The 24,258-nt window shown below is 35.0% G+C and overlaps 1 long non-coding RNA gene across 17 annotated transcripts in view; it reads left to right on the forward strand.

The window, feature by feature from the left end:
* The first annotated feature begins 7,612 nt into the window (after positions 1-7,612).
* Positions 7,613-24,258, forward strand: part of LOC143663535 (uncharacterized) — a 550,609-nt gene continuing 533,963 nt past the window's right edge. For 6 of the 17 annotated variants that reach the window (XR_013165997.1, XR_013165998.1, XR_013165999.1 and 3 more), the window contains exons 1-2: positions 7,618-7,805; positions 8,078-8,200. This is a non-coding gene — a long non-coding RNA (uncharacterized LOC143663535). Of the gene's footprint in view, positions 7,806-8,077; positions 8,201-10,027; positions 10,172-24,258 lie in introns of those variants that run through there. The other 11 variants (XR_013166011.1, XR_013166010.1, XR_013166008.1 and 8 more) reach the window with 7 other exon arrangements.

The raw sequence follows: 24,258 nt of genomic DNA on the forward strand, positions 1-24,258 counted from the left end.
TCATTTTCCTTCTAATACATGGTAGCTTTGCAGGACAGTACCCTTCATGAGAAAGGTAGGTAGACTTTAAACCAAGCTCGTGTACTAATATCTGTTGTTTTATTTTTATCATCATGGAATATAATTAGATAGGAAAAAATAAAAATATTTTCACTTTCAACTGATTTTTTATTTTGGTGCTTAAATCTGTAGACTTGAATATGACTTCAGATGCACTTATTATTATTATTTTTAGCACTGCAACTGTGGTAGAAAATGCACATATCAGAGAGAGAACAGTGAGAAAGTTCAAAGAGATTATTACTTGTTTTGATCTAAATTATGTACACATTATACTGTCAGAGTGCAACCGTAAGTTTGACCACAGTCAGGAAACATAGATTGGAAATATCATGAAATAGTTACTTTCTAAGAATTTATACAGGCCACAGAACTATTATTTGAACAATACAACACATATTTTAGATCTTCTATGAATCAGATATTCAGTTAATTCCTGGACTTATGAAATGCTAACGAGAAAGAATTCTAAGTTAAAAAGACTTCAAAGTAAAATGCTCCTCTATCCTTTGTATTCAATGTTTAAGTCCCCAAAATATCATGAAATCAGGCTTGACTTTAATATTTAAGGAGTGGGATTAGGTTAAGAGTACAAATGGAAGCCTAAATACTTAAAAGTTATAAATCATGTTAAAATTGTTGAAAAATATCTTTTCTCCTCCTACTTTGAAAAAAATGTATTTATGATAACTTGGTACTCAAGGTATGAATTTGTAATCTTTTGACTCTGTGGAACTCTGTGATAAGTAATGGTGGCCTAGGGAGGGTGACCCCTGCCTTCTGGTTCTCAGCCTGGGACACACCCACCTTCTTCCTAAATCTGACTTCATCCTATATTACTAAGGGACCCTCATGCATATATGTGGATACCCAAGACCATATGTCCAAGTTGTCCAAACCCATCCAGTAACAGCTTCCCCTAAGCTATCCTTGAACCTATAGCATTGCAGACATTGACAGCATGGCCTACCCATGGGCTTTGGGAAGAGACCTGTCCACATCTTAGAAGCAGCTAAAGTTGTTTGGGCCAAGAATTCTGGGGTCCCAGCTAGCCAGAACACAGCTTAGAAGGGGAATGTCTAGCTAGGCATATCAACTTGACTTTTCAGATTCATTGTCCCACATACTGGGGTATGTTCAGAAGAGGATTAGAAACAGGCACTCTAAGAACCAAGCCTAGGCCATATATAGATTCAAAGGCACAAGTGAACTTGATTCCAAGCAATTAAAAAATCTGGCTGCTAAGTTCTTGAAAATGCACATGAAAACCACCTCCTGTTCTTGAGTTCAAGATTTCTCCCTATTGTAGTTCTTTAAGTCTACTCTGAAGATGCAAAGTTACATTTTTCATATCTCCTAAATAAGCACAAAAGTACTTAACTGTTTTCTTTATAAAGTTGAACTTTATTGAGGTATGATTTAAATCATAAGAAAATGTGCCTATTGTAAGCATAAGTTTAATGAGTTTTGACAAATGTATACATACATGTAAGCAACCTCAAAATCAAAACAGAATATTTCAATTACCCCCCAAAGTTCCTTTTGTCTCTATTCAGTATATTTATAAACTTGTTCTGGCCTATTCACCTTAAGTAACTATAAATCTGCTCTCTTTTAGCCTCACTGTATATCAGATTATCTTTTATAGAGTTTCGCATGTTTTATTGGTTTCATTTCATTGGCTCAGAATAAGAACATTTTTGAGATTCTTCAATGTTACTGTGGGTATCAATAGTTTCTTCCTTTTGATTGCTGTATAGTTTTCTATCATGTGGATGTAGTATATATTTCACACCCATTTGTCTGTGGATGGCTATTTAGTGTTTCCCAGGTTTGGGCTATTATGAATAATGCTGTGTGTGGACATGTTTTCATTCTTCTTGAGAAACTGCCAAGATTGAAATTACCAAGATAATATGTAAATGCTTGAATTTTGAAGAAATGACCAAAGTGCTTTTTCTTTTGTATGCTGTATGGTGGGGGTGACATTTCATTCTTTTACCATGTGACCATCTCGTTAATTGCAATACCATTTGCTGATTGTTTTTTTCTGGTGGGGGGGGGGGCAGGGGCAGGGAAGTGACTGGGTTGGGAATTGAACTGAATCTCCTGCACAGCAGGCAAGAATTCTACCACTAAACTATGACTGCACCATGACCAAAGCGTTTTGAAAGTGTTTGTACTATTTTACTTCCCAACAGCAATATTTCCAATTGCTTTCCCATCTTCACCAACTCTTGGTTTTGTAAGTCTTTTTAATTTCAGACATTCAGGCATTTGAGTAATGGTATCATTCTGTGGTTTTAATTTGCATTTTCCACTTGAGTGATGATGCTAAGCCACTTTTCATATGATTGTTGGACATTTGTATATATTCTTTGATGAAATATCTTTTAGAATTTTTGCTCACTTTTTAATTGGGTTACAATTCTTCATATTACCTATTAAAAATTACATAGTTTAGATTTCTCTGTTTATTCTGGATAGACAAACTTTATGAAACATATTTTCTATAAATATTTTCTTAAAATCTGTATATTTCCTAGTTATTTTCTTACCATTATCATTGAAAAAGCCCAATTTACTCGTTTTTCTTCTTCTTGGACTCATGATTTTGTTTCTAAGCAAAAAATTATTGCCAAATCAAAAGCTGTAAAAATGTTACCTTGGAAGTCTTATATTTTCAGTTTTTATCTTAAAGTTTACGTCTCATTTTGACTTAACTTTTGTGTCTGCAGTGTTTCACAGTTTATTTTCTTCCATGTGAATATCTAGTTGTTCCAGCACAACATACTGAAAAGAGTATTTTATCCATATTGATTTATCTAGTGCCTCTGTTGAATTCAACTGTGCATATTTCTGAACTCTAGTCTGTTCCATTGGTCTATAGGTTTATCCTTATACCAAAACTATGCTTTCTTGAGTAACATAAATCTTGAAATCAGTAATACAATTTCTTCTAATTATCTTTTTGAACTTGTTTTTTGGTTCTAGATCATCTGCATTTCTATAAAAATTGTATTTTTTGTTTATATTTTTTCTTATCTGTTTCCCTAAATCCTTCTTTTGGATTGTTTGGATATTTTCTATTATTTGAATATTTTCTATTATTTCTTTCCATTTATTGGTACTTTAGCTATACCCCTTTACATGAACTAAGTGGGTTTTGAAAGGTTGCTATATATAACCTTAACTTTTCATAGTCTCATCAGTATTAATATTGTGCTATGTTCTGTGAAATATAGAAACTTTGCAAGAATATGGGTCCATTTATCCACTTTCTGTTTTCAGGCTGTAGCTTTTGTATGTATTATTTCTAATATGTTACAAAGGCCATAAAGCAATATAACATTTTATTTAAAAGTGTTGGATTATTTTAAATACATTAAGATGAAAGTTGATTTAATGTATTTACTTACTTATTTACTATTTCTGATGCCTTTTATTCTTTCCTAAAGTTCTAAGTCTTCCTTTCATATAAGTTCTGGTAAGCATGAAGAAACATCGTTATCATTTCATTTAGTGAAAATCTTCTGAAAATATATTCCCTTACATTTTCATGGCTTTATGTCTTTCATCAGCTATGAGCAGTGTTCAGATATTATTTTTTCATATTGATTTTTGATCCTCTCTCTCCTTTCCTATTGAGACTCTAGTTACATATATTTTAGACTCTGATATTCTTCTAAAAGTTTTTCAGTCTTTGTTCATTTTTAAAATCTCTATTCTCTCTTTTTTTCAGGCTGGATGATTTCTTCAGTTTAGAGTTCACCAACTGTCTGCCAACAAAATGGAGTAATCTAATTTGAAAAATTTACAAAAATGGGACCACTCACATGAAGTAGGAAAGAGCGGTTTTTTGACTAAGAGGAGCTGGGTTAATTAGCACCAGTGGGTGCTAATTTATGATATTTACATGGGAAAAAGGAATCTTGAAATCTACCTCAGCACCACATACAAGCAACAATTACTGATGTTGTAGACCTAACCAAGAAAGTAAAACTATAAATTTTCTATATTTAGAAGCAACCTAAGAAAATATCTCTATAATCTTGTGAACTAAATTTCTTAAATATGACAGGAAAACACTAACCATACAGAAAAAGATTGTTAGAAAGCCTGAAAACTTAGAGCTTCTGTTCATCAAAAGACACCACTCTTGAGTGACAATATAAGTTGCACCCTTGGAGCAGATATTACTGTACATATATCCAACAAAAGGTGTCCACAATAGGAAAAAAAAACTCTGTAAACCAATAAGAAAAAGACAAACAGTGCACTTTATGGTGGGTGAAAGATTTCAAATAGGCATTTAACAAAATAAAATATCCGAATGCTCAATAAACATTTGAAAAAGGTGCTCAGCCTCATTGGTCATCAGGGAAATGCAAATTAATATGACAATGACATAGTTGTACACTGAACAGAGTAACTGATTGACAGGATGTCAAACACTCGTGTTTGTAATGGGAGTGAAAATTATTATAATCACTTTTGAAAACTGCTAGCAGTATCTGCTGGAACTGAAAACTGAATATCCTAGGACTCAGTAATTCCCTGCCTATGTTTATGCCCAATAAATATAAATGCACACGGTCTCCAAGACACATATACTGAAATGTTTCTGGCATAACAGTTTAATAGCCAATAAACAGATACAAACCCAAATATCCAACAACAACAAAATGAATACATTAATTCTAATATACTTACGCAAGGCAAATGCTAGTTAGCAATAAGACAGTATAAATTATTGCTTCATGCAACAACCAGATGAATCTCATAAATCATAATATTGAGCAAAATAAATCAGATCTGCAAAGGTCATATACTATTTGATTCTATTTATATAAGGTTCAAAAGCAGCCAAACTGGTCCATGACATGAAAAATCAGCCTATTGCTTCCCTTTGGAGTAGGGGCTTATGCCTTCGAGGGAACATGAGCAAGGTTTCTGTGTTGTTAGTAATGTTATGCATCTTGATCCTGGAGATTCATGGGTGTGCTCTCTTCTTCTAAAATTTATAAAATTATGCATTCCCAGTCTTCATAATTTTCTATATTTATGTTTTATTTCAATGAGGAAGTTTATATAAACAAAATCAAGTTGCAGAGAAGTACATGTAATATAATGCCATGTTTAAAACCACTGATTAATAATTACATGTGCATGTTGTGATTTCAAATAAGCATGAAAGAGATAAGGAAGGACAGATGTTGGGTTAAAAATGCAGTTAATTTTGGTTAACTATCAGAAAGAAAGATAAGGTAATATATATAAAAGGACTATTCAAAATGTATAAGATGCCCGTAATAGAAAAGTAGGAAACAGTATATAATCAATTTATTTAAAACTATATGCATGTAAATAAATACAGATATAAGTAAAAGGAAACCATCAAATTAATTTGGGGAATTATCTCAGGATTGTAGAAGTTTAGGTGATTTTTTAAAACTTCTCCGTATAGAATGTATTATTTGATTTTTAATACAATAAATATAAATAAAAATTAATAAAAATGTTTTCATTGTTGAAAAGCAGTATATTCTTTGGAATTTGATATATGTTCAACAAGTGCTAATCATGGATTTAGGGTGGTGATTAAGCCATAATATACATTTCTGTTACTTAGTGTGAAATGAAAATGGATATATTTCTCCCTCATTGAGTTGTGTTTATCAAAAGAGAAAAGGCTTAGTACAGAATCTGACATATGATAACCAATAATTAAACGCATATTGCTATCATCACCATCACCATGACCACCAACACCATCATCATCATATTGATTAATAGCCAGGGTTTTAATTCTATATTTGATGTCAACATTTCTCGGCAGCATTAATGATGGCAGGACAGCCAGTTTTCTTGTTTGATTTTATTCATCTGAAGTTTAGTGCCTGAATTGGGAACCAGAGTAGCAGAGTCATAGCTGTCCCATGGACTAGCCTTGTAATCCACTCATCTGGGCCTCCATTTCTGCACACAAAATATAAGAAACAGAAAAGAATCCCCAGACTTCAGCAATTCTGTGATGCTATGTCCTAAAAATATTCTATTTATGTTCTAAAGGTGACTGTCTATCCCACATCCTCATCAAATCATCCAGTTCATCATCTCTTTCTTGGACTCCTATAGGAGCCTTGTCTCTGTGCTGCTACCTTGACCTCTCCTGAACCCACAGCAGATCTAAGTGGTCTTTAGAAACTGGAATTTGATCATGCTATTCTCCTGCTTACACCCACCCAAGCACTTAGAATAAAATCCAAATGTCTTACCATGTGTTTACATTCCCTTACTGAACCTAACTCCTAACTCTCTGTCCAGAGCCCACTCATCCTCATCACCTGTGCTCCAATCACATCCATACTCTTCCCTTAATTCAGAGTCCAGGTTCTTTTCCAACCCAAGGCCTTTGGAACTGTAGCTTCTTCAATGTGAAATGCATTTTTCCAGAACTGTGGTATGGTCAGTTCTTTTATACTCTTCAGGTCCCATCTTAAATACATCTCTATAAAGGGGGCTCTCCAACAACCTATCTAAATAATAGCCTCTGTCACTGCTGGCAGCCCCAACATGTTTGACTGTCAGTTCCCTCTTTGGTAACTCATTAACTTGTTAACTGATTTTACATATTACATTGGTCTGTGCATTTGTTTATATTTCTTTCTATCTATAAATTTTAGCTCCAGGAGGGAAAAGGGGAGGGATCATTTTAGTTTAGATATCTACTCTGTGCAATGATTAGAACAGTGAATGACAAAGGAAGATGTTGAATAAATATTTATTGATTAGGTGAGATCAAATGAAAGGATGCATGAATGGATGATTGAATAAATGAATCATGAACAATTGACTGAATATACATTCATACTTTGTAATCTGGCAATATCCAGCACTATCATTTTAATTATTTTCTGGAAGGCTTCAACAAGACAAGATTTCTGAGCTACAGGAGGGTTGGGGCTGTGTAGGGGCTACGATTTCACTGCCTTTTCCAGAGGTTATATGTTAACAGTATCATAATTGTTTATTACTCGAATGGGAAATTTCCAATAAGTACCAACATTATGGGGGCAGAAATGACTGGTGACCTTTCTAGTGTTTTGGGCTCATCAAACTTATCAAATGATTTTAAAACTTTGAGAGACAGTGTAACACTAAATGCATTTTGTCAACTATTGTCTGCTTTCACTTGAAAATCCCTTTCAGGTCAGAAACTTTATTGTGTGCTTTCCCTTTGGATCAGATAACCATATAAGCCTGACTTCAGGTATGTAATTGCAGCTGCCCTTTCCCAACCACCAAGCTTGCCCACTACTGTTCTCAGCTGTTTGTTTACTGTTTTACCAGTAGAGTTAAACCTTTCCCTGATTTTGTCTGTGAGAGAGATGTTCCAAAAGATGATTGATCTTATGTAACTTCTGCTTTTGTAGAGAGCATTATTTGTGCCCTTCAGAAAAATGCCCTGTGAAATGGCAAAGATGATTGGCTACATTGAGGCTTTGTACTGTCATAATTTCTAACAGTGCTGTCATGATCCTAGAGAGGGGAATATATAATGGTTTGTTCCTCTTAAATTTTAACTCAAAGCACACTTATACATGAGGCCCATTTATATGCTGGCAACATGAGTAATGTCCGTTTTGTGATTTCCAAGGAAGTTCTAAAGTAACCAAGATATATCCAGTATTTGAAGAAATAGGAGGGGAAGCACATGGTACTGAACTTCTACTGCATACTTGGTATTTTGCTAGATTCTTTACCTACGTTATAATATTAAATCTTATTTGAGTTTAAATCTCATATGAGTGATATGTATTTCTAGAATGTCTGGTATAATCATGGGAGTTAGATGTGTTGATTTTATATTCCATTGAAACTAAAATTGTGAATCACAGGAACTTGTGAAACTGAGGTTCACAAGTTTACGAATGTGCTAAAGTTCAAGGTTCTGGAACCGGTTATCTCCAACTTTTGATCTATTTGAATCTAAAGTTTCTTCTTATTTCATTAGATCACCAAATGGCAAAATCTGATGATTTGTTTTTTGAAAATATTTGAAGAATGTAAAATTTAAAAACACCGCTGACTAGCCATCTCAAGACCGCCAAACCAACTTGAGCAGTCTCTGTAACTGGTAAGTTTATGCAGAAATAGTACAATCTTATTTTTCCCATTTCAATAATACTTCTATTAATTAATTATTGTCACCTGCAGTGTATCAGGCGTTATGCTGGTCAATGCAAATATAGAATCAAACCAAGGTTTCTTTATTCTCATGGAACCCCCAACCCTGCTTTGCTTCTTTCTTTTGTGTGTCTAATGTGTGCAAGGAGAATATTCTTAATGTAATTAAAACTCAAATTTTTGAGCTTTCAGTTTCTGTACAATTACCTTTTTGTTGAAACTTGCATGGTGAAAATTAAAAAGAAAAAAAGGAAAACTACTATTCTTACTAAAAGAAATTCGCATGTCGCTGCTCTACCTAGGCTTAAAATTTCAATTAAAGTATTGCATGACTGTACTTTAGTATATATAATAAATATAAATATGTTTAAAATGTATATATATGTTTTACGTAGTCAGAATAAGTCAGCTGGGCACTCAGTCATTACTTGCTATAAATGAAGTGAACTTTTTCTTTAAAAAGAACTAGTTAATGATCCCTAGTTAACAGATGGCTCAGTGATTAATCTATATTTTCATTTGCCTTACACTGAATCATCTTAATCTTTAAGGTATAGTGCTAAGTTGTACCACAGTATCATTTATGTCTAGGATATTATCACTTTTTAAGAATATATTTCATGTTAATTTTTTTCCTCTTCGTGGTTATGCTCTTAAAAATGCAAATATTTTCTGCCCCTTTTCCCCCCATTAAGTTCGACTGATAGAATAGCCATGACTTATATTGCACCATTGAGAAAAGGAAAAATAATGTAGTGTTTTCCATACCATATCAAGAGAAGAAATATGGGGAAGTTAGCATCCACAAGCCTAAACCATTGTAATTGCCAAAGACTCTCTGAATGGTCCTTGTATAACATCCCAAGACCTAGCACATAGACTACAGAAGGTACATTTACTATGTCTTTATTCTCATCACTTTCAAAGCAAGTATGAGTTCTATTTATTTAACACACCTGTTGCATGTTTTCTAACTATGTGAACTTGGATAGTTCAGTCAACATTTTTCATCATAAATTTTTGTTTCAATGGATTATTACCTTACTGACTTCATAGGATTGGAGAAGAGTATACTTGTAAAAGTATTTCATAAGCTCTATATAGATAGATATTATGATGCCTGGAGTGACCCAGGACATGTTCTGAGAACAGCCCACATCTCCAGGCTCATCCTGGGCCAGTCCATCTCTCTCTCACTGAACTTCAGCCACTCTGGTCTTGGTTCAATTTTCTAGAAAATTGATGTATTTTCTGCCTCAGGACCTTTGCACTGGTCTGGAAGACTGTTTCCCTAATATTCCCAACCTTTAAGTTTTAGATTAAATGCCATTTCAAGAACAGTGTTCACTGACCAACAGATTCAAAGTAAATCCACCACTGCTATGTGTTCTCCCTACCTTGATCTAGGTTTAAATTCAAAAGCCTTAGTTGAGATGCACCTATATTTCTCCTGAACAATGAAAAAAAAAGTCTAACTCAAAGCATAATAATGACTGCGAATTATTTATTGTTTATTATGTGATAGGCTCTCAGCTAAGCTCTTTATGCAATATCTTTTTTGACTCTCACAACATCCCAAGGAACTTAAAATGATTATCTCCATTTCATAGTTGAGAAACCTAAGGTTTAGAGATGATTGGAAATTGCCCAAGATATCAGTTAATACCTAAGAAGAACTATAAATCAAATACAGTGTGTTTTATTCCTGTATAAAGACAATTAATACTCACTAAATAATTGGCAGTTTGCTTACATTTTCTGATCTTCTTTAAATTAGATTGGGATCATTTGACAAAGTTCTGACAATGAAAGGATGAGTGTCATCACTTTCAACTACACCACACTTATTAGATAGAGGAGAGCTGCCACTTAATTGCATGGGGTTTCTTTGAGTGAGAAATAAAATTTCATGTGCCAAGCCTCTGAGATCTCAGTGTTTGTCTGTTGTGGGGGTTAATAGTTACTCACTCTGACTGATACAACTACTGAAGTCACACTTTTAGCTATTCAGTTATACTACCTTCTTCTGAGAATGGAAAGGGGTGAGGGGATGGTCCTTTGTGTATTGAATTTCTACTATGATATATTTGAAGTGTCACCTTATTTTTGAAGATTTGATTGGTGCTCAGAAAATATTTGCCCTTTAGACAAGCAAATTTTGTTTTGGTAAAATAAAATATAAAACCAGATATTTCAACAATGCTTAAAATCTTTGTATACTTAGTTTTATCCTTTTTTAAAGAATATGGCAGTGAAATATTCATATTATACTTTAGTAATCTCAGAAAAGAACAATGAAAGAAAGAAGGCATCTTTACATGTTATCTATCTTTCTTCTGCTCTTACCTTGATCAGTGTTAAGTTACCAATAGGGACTCATATTTCATACCCTTTCCCACCCTCCTATGATTTTTTCGACTGAGGATGTGATGGTTGCGTAAAGAGGAAAGAAGAATCTAGTTCATTTTCAGTGATTTATAGGGTAACTTTCTTCCTCAAAGACTAGATAAAATGTTTTATGCTAATTTATAGCTACCTATAGAGGGACAAGAAAATGGGACATACATTAATGCTTAGGTTTTGGTTATCAGATATGTCATTTGTAAAATCAGAAGGGAACCTAATTTCTTAAGGTTGAACTCTACACCAAAGTGCCAACACATGCTGCTTCTTTTAAATCTACAATTCTTGTAGAGTGTTGCAGTAATTATCATTTGTCTCACTTTTACTCCAAAGAGTGCTTTCAAAGGACAGCAGAGACAATTAGTAGTAGAGATGTGATTCAAGCTGAAGGAAATGAAAAACGATGTTGGAAAATTCTGGGATCCCTGTTTTCCTACAGATTCCCAATTGAGCCATGTACCCATAAAGTAAAACTGGCTGTTCAAAATATTGTTAATGCTACACCTGAATAGGTGTCTTTCATTCTTTTCTTCTGCCTTGAATAATATGAGGGACAAATGAGATACATCAATTAGCAGAATGTATGGCTCTATGGAGAAGACAAACCTGATAGCCCCAATCCCTTTCAATCCCTCACTATCTTTTATACACATTTTTAATTTATTCACAATGTTGTACTACCGCTGTCAATATCTATTTTCAAATTTTCATCATCCTAAATAGAAAATATTCATGAAGCAATAACTTCCCATTCCCTCTCCTCCAGCCCCTGTTAACTTCTAATCTACTTTCTCTCTCTACGAAGTAGCCCATGCTAGATATTTCACATAAGTGTAATCATAAAATATTTGCCCTTTGGTGCCTGGCTTATTTAATTTAGGATAATGTTTTCAAGGTTCATCCACATATTGTAGGATGTATCAGAACATCATTCTTTTTTATAGCTGAATTGGATTGAATTGTCCATTTTGTGCATGTATCACATTTTGTTTATCCATTTATCTGTAGACGGACATTTGGATGATTTCCACCTTTTTGTTTATTGTGAATAATGCTGCTATAAACATTGACATACAACTCTCTGTGTCATTATTTTCAATTCTATTGGATATATATATATACCTAAGAGGGGATTAAGCCATTTTCGCTACAAAAGACATGTTCAAGTCTTAATCCACATTCCTGTGGGTGTGGACACATTTGTAAATTGAACCTATGAAGATGCTATAATATTTAAGATGTAGACTCATTTGTGAAGCGCGTCTGTGAAGACCCTATGTAAATGAGACCAAGTTGAATCAGGGTGGGTCTTAACCGCCATGCCCGGATTCATAGCGAACAAAGTAAATTAAGACTCAGTAAATCAGGAAAAGCTATAAGTCAAAACAAGTTAAAAGTTAGAAGAAGCCAGAGAGAGATAGAAAGATTGCCATGTGATGGAAGAATGTCAACACCAGAAGGATACTGACTGTGGAGTGACTTGGGCCTTGCTGACACCTTGACTTTGGACTCTTAGCCTCCAAAACAATGAGGCAATAAATTCCAGTTGTGTAAGCCCACCAACTGCCTGGAATTTTTCATAGTAGCCTTGGAAAACTAAGAAAACCTAGGAGTGGAATTGCTGGGACATGTAGTAATTCTATGTTTAACTTTTTGAGGGGCAGCCAAACTTTTCCACAGGGGGTACACAGTTTTACAGTCCCAACAGCAAGGTTGGGAAGGTTCCAATTTCCTCACATTTTTGCCAATGGTGTACTTGTTATTTTCTTGATTTTTTTTTTAAAATGTTGCCATCCTAATGGGTATAAAATAATAGCTCATTGTGATTTTGCTCTGCATTTCCCTAATGACATATTTATTGTCCCTTTGTATATCTTCTTTGGAAAAATGTCTGTTCAAGTCTTTTGTCCATTTTCAAATTGGATTGTTTATCTTTTTGTTGTTAAGTGGTAGGAGTTCTTTATATATTCTAGATATTAAACCCGTCTCAGATTTATGACTTTAAAATATTTTCTTTCATTCTGTCAGTTGTCTTTTCAACTTCTTGATAATGTCCTTTGATACACAAAGATTTTTAATTTTAATGAAGTACGATTAGGTTGTTGTGATGGTTAGCTGGAGTCAACTTGGCCAAGTGATGATGCCCAGTTGTCTGGTCAGGCAAGCACTGACCTGACCACTGCTGCAAGTATATTTCATGGCTGGTTGATAAACCAGAAGTCTGGTATATTAAATCTTCAGTCAGTTAATTGCAACTGGGGTTGATTACATCTGTGCTCAACTATGGCGTTGTCTCCAACAAAGGAGATCATCTAATCAGCTGAAGATTTTCAAAGAAGAAGAGAGAATTTTTCACTGCAAGCCTCTCCTGTGGAGTTCATGAAGGCCCTTCATTGGAGCTGCCAGTTTCACAGCCTGTCCAACAGATTTTGGACTCTTCTATTCCGATGGTTGCATGAGACACCTTTAAATATCTCATATTTACAGATATCCCCTGTAAGTTCTGTTTCTCTAGAAACTGGTTAATGCAGTTATATTTTCATATTTTCTTTTATCACCTCTGCTCACATTTTTTTTTAGAAAAAAATTAGAATTCTTTTCGATTTTGATATTCTGGTATACACATGGCCAATTTCTTCCATACTTTAGGTATGTAAAACTATCCGTCCCATTTTACAGAGCAGTTAGAATATATTCTTCTCCTTCAACATGATTCTATCTATGTTTTTAAAAAAGTTTTCTCTTCTTGACCACCTTATCATTTGGTAGAGTAATCTGCTAATTCCATTTTAGAGAAAGTAGAGATTAAAGAGGCAAAGTAATTTGTTCCAGGTCATAAAATAAGTGGTTAAACTTGGCCTAGAGTCTGGATTCTGATGAGCAGATTAAATTGAGTTCCTCTGCCTACATTATCCTCTGAAAACACACTCTTACTTTCTGTACTTAAATACAAAGGCACAGAAACAGAGGCTTGAAAAGCACTTGTGTGGTTTCTCTTGCTTTCTTGTACTTCTTTGTCATGAGAAACTATTGCCCCTTTAGCCTGGACCCTATAAAGAACATGCATGGAACAAACCTGAGCATGACCCTTAACAAGAAGCCAAGCCTTGCCTGGGTGCCCGGAAAAAGTTACCCAACTGAGTCCGGTCAAGACCAGCCAATCCCCAACTGAACCAAATGTAAATGAATAAGAATACATGGCTGTTGCTTTAAAACACTGAATTTTGCGTGTTTTATTAAACAACATTATTTGACCTGCACACACACACACACACACACACACACACAAACACACTCATGAAAGTTGCTCTCCTGAAAATTGTTGTCCTGAAAATTCTTAACATTGGATAAGCTTTGAATAATTAGGGAGGAAGGTTGCAAATGCTATGGGGCCAGGAAAGCTAAATTCCTGAGTTTTTATATAATTTAAAATACAACAAATTTAGGAGCTTCTGTATCTCAAGATTATTTCAGTTCAAAGTTACAGAAAGCCTGAAACAATCCAGTTTAACAAATAGCAGTACAGAAGACAGAACAGCTCAGAGGGACCTTTAGTTTCCAGTAAAACTTGATCAATGGCTTCAAGACGACAGCAAAATTCATCTCTCAGCTCTGTTTCCTCTGAGTATACTTAATTTTCAGGCTGCACATAATGATCCTTTGGAATTTCTAGGCTATCACTCTGGAATCCAGCAGTTTAAATCTCACAAACCTGAAGCATCAACTCCAGTGGAGAAGTAAGTCCTATTCTAACATTCCTGGCAAAAGTCCTGATTCAGTCTGGTTAGATAGACCTGTATCACATGCCCACAAACCTGAACTTTAAACTGTGACCAGGGAGTGAGATAGTAATTGGCTTAAAACTGTAGCCAAAGACTCACATGCGATTAATACTATTGAAATCACCTGGGCAGGAAACAGGAGCTCCACTCAAGGTACCTGCTCTCCTTAACACTTCAACTCTCCATGATGAGAAGAGAAAAATAATCCATCAAAATTTATGCCTGCCTTCTGCCGAGGAGCGGGCTTGAAAAGGAATCGATTGAGATCACTAATGGTTTGCACAGGGTTGAGTACTTTCTGGTTTGGGCAAGTTCCACAGCACTTTGCAAACACGCTGACATGATTGAAGACACAGGGAGGCTTTTCAGGGAGTCCAGACCATCGTGCTGATCATTATTCCCACGGGAGAAGATAAAATATCTCTGCCACCCGGGGGCTTCCAAGCCAAAGCTGAATTTTTTCTGGTGTAATTTACACATGTATAACAATTCCTCAGCTTAACAAAATGACATTAAAGGCGTGCCAAAATCTGAGCAGGCTCTCCCTATGGTTGCCGTGGGAGTTACAGAAACAGGAAAATCATGGAAACAAACACAGAAACACATAAATACCAATATCCAGAATAAAACTAATGCTTTGTGACCTCCATCTGTATGCTGGTTTCTGCACTAAGTCCTCTGCATTATTAAGTACCCATGATAATTGTATCATTGTCTCAATTTTCCACAAGCAACTGTGTGAACAGAAAGTGGTGGAACCAAGATTCAACTCCTATTGTCTCACACCAGTCGGAGTGTCCCCGGGATGCACAATACTGCCCATCAGACAAGGATATCAGCACAGTGTAAACTGGTATATGATGTGGAGAGAATTTAATTCCTACAAGCGTCCCAAATGACACATTTAGATGTGAAATATTCAAAAATAAACACGGATGTGGGTTAGATGATGCAGAAAGGTATCACAGACCATCGTGACCACTCAGGATAAACTTCTCCAAATTATCTAATGCTTCTCTTAAAAATCTTCCATGTCATCATGTGTTTGACATGGTGGGGCCTTGTGACTTTGTGCTTAATATATGTTTGTTGACTAAAAGTAGTCATTCAAAATAGGAATAAATCATTTACTAGAAACCTACTATTTTTAGTTTGGTCTACCTGGTATGAGATTAGCTAGATTCTTGCAGTGAATTCAAAGGAATCCTCAGTACTCTTTGGTATAATTTAAATTTCAATGACTTTAAATTATTTGAAATAATTAGCAAACCAAAAAGTATTTGACAATATTTTGCTAAACAGAGTTATACTATTGTTGAAATCCCAAAACCATATATTTATTTAAAATATTTCTGGCTCAGAAAGGATCTTTATTAACTAAAGATTACAATAGAAATATATTTTAGTGGGAAATAACTTTCAAAATAATGATTTTGTATATTTGTATATTTAAATTACATAAAATTCTCATGTTGTCATTTAGCATATTTATTTCTTCTTTCCACTGATCAAAAGTGCATTGATACCACTATATATTATTGGTCATTTTTGTTATTGTAAGATTTTTAGCTAGTTTATATTTTTGCATAGAACTGATTAACAGATTAAAATTGTGTATTGCAGCATTTGATTTTTCAGTAAAGATCATCTCTTATTTTAATGTCTCACCACCTGCTCTCTCTTTCACTTCTATCATAATATTCACTTCTATCAGAATAATTTGTGAACCCTGACTTCCCTCCTGGCTTCAAGTTCCGTCTTTCGGTTTTTGTTGTTGATTATTCCAACATTTTATACATTGCTTCCAGAGGAAGGTCTTTGATACTAACGCACAATAGGCTTCTTAAAATAAATTCTGATGAACACACTTTATGCTGTTCCTCATCCCTCCGCCCACAAACCCAGTTCTTGTCTTACTTATGAAATTGCTTGGCTATATATTTTATTAGCCGAGAAGTCTTAATACTTTTTCTTCAGCTGGGAAATGAAGAGGATATAGGACCATGGATAAACTTATCAGCTGAGAAGGGAACATAGAAATGTAATCTCCCAACTGGCCTCATATGATTTGACTGTGCTCTTTACAAATGCATCTGAAGACATTTATCTGACTCTAAAGCTGATATCTTCATGAAAGCAGGTTAACTCTCCTAGATTCAAATAACCGGGCTTATAGCCTCTAACCTAAGGGTGAGTTTTGAGCATTAAACCAGACCTGTGGGTTAAAAGAAAAGTGGTTTTAAAATAGTTTAGATTTATTGTGAAAGGCAAAGGGGTGAGCAGTGCAGAGGGAGAGAAATGGTTGTATAACACTCCCTGCTGTAAAAGAGCCTACCTTGAACTTGCTTATTGAGAAGAAATAATACAGTGCTTTATAAATAAAGCATCCTGATGGATGTCTTCTGCTAGGATGGAGCTCACTGTACTTACTCTCTCTCTGTTTTATGTCAGTATCTTAGGACTCGGCGTGAACTCTACTAGTGTCTGTTGAAATAAGTTATTTCCAGTTGATAATGAATGCTTCCCTAACATATTATTATTGAAAATAACAGACTCCAAATGTGTGACTGTACGGTCTACAATTCATTTTCTTCCTCTGTAAGAATTGGATTTTCTTGTCATTAGAGCTGAATTGTATGTTGACACCTTGATGAGTTAGTACAGAATCTAGACCAAAGGCAAACAATTGCATTGAAAGATGAAAATAACAACTGCAACTGAACAGCAGTTTAAAATCTTCAAAAGACTTTTAGAGTACTCTCCTTGGAATGTCACATGGTCTAAGGAAGATAACAAAATGTTTTTTATTCCCATTTTTGCAAAGAGTATATTTAGACTCAGGGCATTTAGGTGACTTGCCCAAGGTCATACAACTAGTCACTGAGAATATCAAGTCTCAAGTCTTGAGTTCCTAGTTCTGCATCTCATGTTCTTTCTATATCAGTAGAGAGATATTACCTGACTACTATGAACAATAGAAAAAGAGAATCTTATGGTATGATAATAGCAGAAGCAAAACAGGGACTGTTAGCTAATATAATTGTTGTTGCATAAGATCACACAGATCAGATAGATATGGAGTCAAGTAGATGGAATGTAAGTAAATTTCTGACCTGTTCAAAATCACATTTTAGAATATATATTTAATAGTTAAACCATTTTAAAACACTTTTTTCATCTTTATATGTTTTCTTTTTTATCATTAAATAACATGTTAATAAATGTTAGAAATAAGCATGCTTAGCAGATTCTTGTAGGCATACATACAAGATTCATTGGTTCTATAAAGAAATGTATAATTCTTTCCTTCTGTCTTCCCTTCCTCTCTGTCTCATTTCTTCTCTTACTCCTTGCACAATTATTTGTTGAGTACCTAATATTAACCCAGGTACTTTGAACAATAGTTATTGTTTCTGACTTATAGTTAATCTCTATTTGAGATTACTGCACCACATCAACTAATGGGTTCTTTTCCTGATTCAGTTTAATAGACTATTGAAGAAATTGTTTTTTGTGAAATTTGTTATCCCTGCAATTTGGCTAGCAATGAGTGATAGCAATTCGCACCCATTCTTACATGCATTAGACTTTCCTCATGTAAGACTGTCTTTATTTGTCACAACACTTGTTTTCAGTTAGACTGTGATGATCAAAATAGCATCACATAATGGGTAAAGTATGGTGATGAAAAATGACAGGATAGTTAAAATGAATCTTCAGTTCCAATCCACTAACTGGTTGCACTCAATTTAGCAAGGAAATTGTAGGTTCATTTTTGCCGAGTAGATATTCCTGGAAATAGAAGGATGTTTGTAATAGAATACTCTTATCTCCAAAGCAAGAGTTTACTCTATAAACAATGCTTTGCTCTGAAAAATTAGGACATCTCAGTAGCATGTTTTATGTTAATATATATTTTCAAGTCCTTAATAGTTCATGAAAGAAGATAAGTTATAAATTATGAGTTCAAACTGTTATTGTCTGCTTTGAGAGAAGTTTAATGTGAAGTCCATATTTTAAACTCTTGTTTCATCAGTTTTTCTTTAATAAAATTGGGTAGACTTTGGTGCAGAATAAGTAGAGTGATGGATTCACATTTGATATGTCATTTAACAATAATGTTATAAATAATATTAGCCAATTAATTATTTGCTATTTATCAGGCACTTTTGTTAGTGCTTTACTTTTATCCATTATTATTTATTTTTATCATTACAACAAAGGAGCAATTAGGTCTATTATCATTGCCAAACAGTTGTGATGCCCTTTGAGGATTTTCTCACTGGTCAGGCTGCTCTACCTTTTGGCTTTGAAGATTCTGTCTTAACACACTGTGCTTAACTGGATCATTGTTCACTAGTCCTCCCTCCTTATTATATAACAACACACTCATTTGTTTTGTCATGTGACTTTTTAACCCTATAGTAAGCTGAGTATTTTCCCTGCCCCAGTGCCATTGAGCTTGGCCAGTGACTTGCTTTGAGCAATAAATGTTAACAAACATAATGCTAACTGAAGCTTTCAATATGCTTGAGTGTTTTCACTTGTTCTCTTGTTCTTTGGTTATCCACTATGGCAAGTACACACTCCACATTGCCATTGGTCCCTATATTACAGTCCTAGGGCTGCGATAAAAATGTACCACAAATTGAGTGGCTTAAAACAGCAGAGACTTATTGTCCCCCAGTTCTGGGTGCAAGTAGTCCAAAATCAGGGTGCTGCAGAGGCTTGCTCCCTCTGAAGGCCCTAGGGAAGAATGGCTTCTGGTGGTTGCTGGCACCCTAGGCATTCCTTGGCTTGTAGGCACATCACTCCCAACTCTGTCTCAGTCATCACATGGTGTTCTTCCTCTGTGTGTACCTGTGTCTCTGAAGCTCTTGCTCCTTATAAGGACATTTGTCATTGGCTTTGGGCTCACCCTAATCCAGACGACCTCATAATAACTTGATTGCATCTGCAAAGACCCTGTTTCCTAATAAGGTCACGTTAACAGGTACCAGAGGTTAGGACTTCAACATATTTTTAGGGAGGCACAGTTCAACCCACAACAGACTCAGACTGGGGAGACACTTCAGAGACCTGATTTAAATATAGAATAAAGCCCACGTGAAGTCAACAAAGCACAGAGGAGCAATTTAATTTATAGATTCAGGAGTAAGAGAAACAAGAAAAAGACATTTATGCCTTTAAACCACTAAGGCTTTGCACTTGTGTGTTATGCAGCATTAGTACCGAAAATCTAATTGATAAACTCTATGAAAAGTTTATTTCCATATGCTACTGGACCTACCATTTTATTGTATTTTGTTAGGTCTTCCTATACAATTCAACTTAAAATGCCCCCAGATCCCATGCTTTTGTTTCCAAGAGCCATCAGTCCATCTTCTGTATACATTTAAGTAAGACTCCTTGGTAAATTTTCCAGCATTGGTTTCTGGCTCTGTGAATATACATGCAACTGTTTGGAAAATAGACATAACAGTAAATGTTTGTTATGGAGGAAAGGATGGAGAGTGACTAGGTTTAGGCTGGATTTAGGGATCCTCTATAGATCACTGATTAGTGTTTAAGCAGTAATGATGGGACTGAAGATTTATCTTGTCTGTAGAAATATTTATAAAGAAAGGAACCTAGTGTTTTATTTTCCCCTAACTCAGCAAATAATGTTAGTTTTGCCTTTCAGTGTATTCACTCTATCACAGGGGACGTATAAACAACTCCGCCCACTTATAAATATATAACCCAAGGTCTTACACATTTTACTTTCTAGTAATAGGGTTTATGTTCTGAGTAAAATATACTGACTGACAGTTCTTTCTCTGTAATGATTCCACATGTCTTAAAAATGCAAGAAATATCTTTACTTCCTGTCTCTCAGCTGCAATGCCTGGAATACCATATTCTGGATACTCTGGAATTGAAATTTTATTTCCACTGGCCTTTCTGTTGAAAGCAGTATGAACCCATTCAGTTTTATAGGAGAAATAATATTCCTGAAAACACTTCTGGTCAATTTGTGCTATTTGTTCAATCTCCGGTTTTAATGACATTTAAAGAAAAATAATCTTATATGAATAATAATCCTTTAAAAATTCTTGTAATTTGTTCACTATATAATTTAGTCAGCAAATTGGTATATTTATTCTTCTTTTCTAAAATGTGTAAAAATGATCTTCAAAAGGTTTTTATTGGTTTATCTAAAAAGGAGAGAAAATAGAAGTGGAACAGAAACAACTTTAACAGCCCATGTAATTTACCCATTAAGTTCATGAAGATAAAGTTAGAGAAGTAAATCAGATTATATTTTCATGTTTCTAATCCTTACTAAAAGTCTCTGGAATTTTGTAGACTTCTGAACTAAGTTGCATAACATGCAAATAATGAATTCGTATTATAAAGGTGAAAAATGATGAAATGGCTGACATTTGATATTGTATTATATTGTTGTAGGAAAATGATTAAACAATATCTTGGATTTAAAAACTGGCAGTGAGGTTTAGCTTTTTTTAGTGTATTTTTTTTTACTGTGAAATACAACATATATACAAAAAAAGCAATAAATTTCCAAGTACATTTTAACAAGAAGTTATAGAACAGGTTTTAAAGTTTGGTATAGGTTACAGTTACATGATTTTTCATTTTTTCTTCTAGCTGCTCTAAGACACTGGAGACCAAAAGAAATATCAATATAATGATTCAGTAATTATACTCATTTGTTAAATCCTATCTTCTCTGTTTATACTCCTCTTTTTTTCCCCATTTTTGTGAAAAATAACACGTTTACAAGAAAGCAATAAATTTCAAAGTACATTGCAACAAGAAGTTGTAGAACAGATTTCAGAATTTGGCATAGTTCACAATTCCACAATTTTAAGTTTTTACTTCGAACTGTTCTAAGGTACTGGAGACTAAAAGAAATATCAATATAATGATTCAGCCCTCATACTCATTTGTAAAACTCTACCTTCTCTATATAACTCCACCATCAACTTTGATCTTTCTTCCACTCCTTACGAGTATTTGGGCTATGCCCATTCTAACTTTTTTGTGTTGAAAGTGGCTGTGGATAATATGGGATAGGGGGATGGAACTAGTTGATGTTCTCGAAAGTTTGGCCCCTCTGCATTTCAGGATTTATCTGGTCCAGGCGCCCATCTGGAGGTTATAACTTTCTGGAAGTTTATCCTCGTGTATGGATCCTTTGTAGAATCGTATATAATGCCCTAGGTGTTCTTTAGGATTGGCAGGAATGTTTGGGGTTTGGCAGTCTATGATAGGTGGCAGTGTCTGACTGAAGCTTGCATAAGAGTAACTTCTAGAGTAGCTTCTTAGTTCTATTTGAAGTTTCTCAGCCAGTGAGACCTTATTTATTACACTTCTTTCCCCCGCTTTTGGTTGGGATGGCAATGTTGAACACATGGGGCTAGGGCCAGGCTCATTCCTGGGAATCATCTCCATGCTACCAGGGAGACTTTCACCCCTGGACGTCATGTCCCATGTAGGGGGGATGGCAACGGTTTCATGTACAGATTTGGGATTAGAGAGAGAGAGAGAGAGAGATGACATCTGAGCAACAAAAGAGATCCTCCAGAGGTGACTCTTACACACAGCTATAGGCTGGCTAATCTTCTCTGCTGCTTAAATAAGCTTCACAAGAGCAAGCCTCAAGATCAAAGTGTGGCCTATTGATTTGTCGTCCCTATGTTTGACACAGTATTGGGGTTTCCCCAGGGGTAAAGTTTAATAATTCTTTATTTTTTCTCCTACCCCACAAGGGGCTTTGCCAATACTTTTTGATTATCTCCTAAATATACTCTGGGATGTATCTAGGCATTACATTAAGCTATATGGAATTAAAAGCTCTCATTCATATTCTCGGCTCCCTGTAGTTGGATTGCTTAAATGATCTACACAGACAGGTTGAGTTATATTATGTGCTATGGAAAATTTAAGTTCTGAACACAGTAAACCTTTCTTCCTTTGGTCTCAAAGAGTTGGTGACATTCTAAAATACAGACAATATTTTCCTTACCCCTGTATTTTGAATTACCTTAATCCCTACCTGGTCAGCTTTGTTCTTATCTCTTTTTTTTTTTTTTTTTTTTTTTTTTTTTTAAAGGAAAGACAGAGAGAAGGAAGGAAGGAAGGAAGAAAGGGAAACATCCCCAAACACCTTCTTGTTTTATTGTATTCTGTTTCTCCGTTTTTTTTTGTTACATGGGCTGGGGCCGGGAATCGAACCGAGGTCCTCCGGCATAGCAGGCAAGCACTTTGCCCGCTGAGCCACCGCGGCCCGCCCTGTTCTTATCTCTTAATACCACGTTATATATATATATATAAAACAGCCCCTTAAACCCAGAAATAATAACTAGGGCTCTGGACTAAATGTGACTGCTATAAGAATCACTATTACAGTGTAGGCCTAAGTTTTCTTATAAATATTTTCTAAATGAGAATATACAATATTTGCTCTTTTGTTTCCAACTTATTTTACCTCACCAAATGTCCCACAGATTCATTCACATCTTTGCATGCCTCACAACTCTGTTCCTTTTTGTAGCAGCACAATGCTTGATCATATGTATACACCATCGCTCACCGATCTACTTCTCAGTCAGTGCAACTTTTAGCCACCTCCATCTAGTGGGATTCATGCATAATGTCCAAAGACAACAGTCCATCAACACTCTCACTTTTAGATAATTTCATTGTTACCAAGATAAATAAAGCCAATAAACACACTCTCACCAAATAAAAAATCTAAACCTCCCTTTAACACTTGTCCCTCCTCTTCATTATGTACCCCTGGTATTGCTGTGATCCTGTTGATGTTTTCCTGTTAAACATAGTTTATAGTATGCAACAGTATTGCCCCCCCCACCCCTGTATCCCCAAATTACACATTCTTTGCCCAAGATTCATACCTTTGCAGTAGTTCATACAAGAACTTATTTATATTTGTAATGTTAATTGGTAGGAAACATGAGTCTATACAACCCCTTTCAATCATGTTCACTTGCACTCTGGTAATATTACATATAGACCCACTAGTGAACCACCTTCACTTCTATCTATTCCCTTATTAAGTTCAATCTCATTAGCTAACTGTTCACCATTCTCAAGCTTCTGTGTATCTCTAGGTCCTCTATAGTCTGTATTAGAAGCCTCCAATTTTACCCTTACCATGGTCATAAAAGTGGAATCATACAGTGTCTATTTTTTGTGTCTGATTTATTTCAGTCAGCCTTATGTCCTCAAGGCTCATCCATCTTGTCATGTGCTGCATAATAGTCCATCGTATGCAAATACCACATTTTGTTAATCCACTCATCTGTTGATGAACACTTGGATTGTTTCTATCTTCTCACGATTGTGAATAATGCTGCTATGAACATCGGTGTGCAAATGTCTGTTTGTGTCATTGATTTCAGCTCTTTTGGATATATACCAAGTAGTGGTATTGTTGGGTCATAGGGCAAATGGATATTTAGTTTTCTGAGGAACCACTAATATAGTGGCTATACAATTATACATTCCTACCAGCAGCGCATAAGTGTCCCAATTTTTTCACATCCTCTCAAACATTTGCAATTTCCTGTTTGTTTAATAGCAGCCATTCTTATAGATGTGTGGTGGTATTGCATTGTAGCTTGATCTGCATTTCCTTTATAGGTAATGAAAATGAGCATCTCTTCAATGTGCTTTTTAGTCATCTGTATTTGCCCTTCAGAAAAGTGTCTATTCATATCTTTAGCCCACTTTCTAATTGGGTTGTTTGTTCTTTTGTTGCTGAGTTGTATGATTTCCTTATGTATATAGGATA

Source organism: Tamandua tetradactyla, chromosome 19, assembly GCF_023851605.1.
Source record: "Tamandua tetradactyla isolate mTamTet1 chromosome 19, mTamTet1.pri, whole genome shotgun sequence".
NCBI classification, from domain to species: Eukaryota; Metazoa; Chordata; class Mammalia; order Pilosa; family Myrmecophagidae; genus Tamandua; species Tamandua tetradactyla.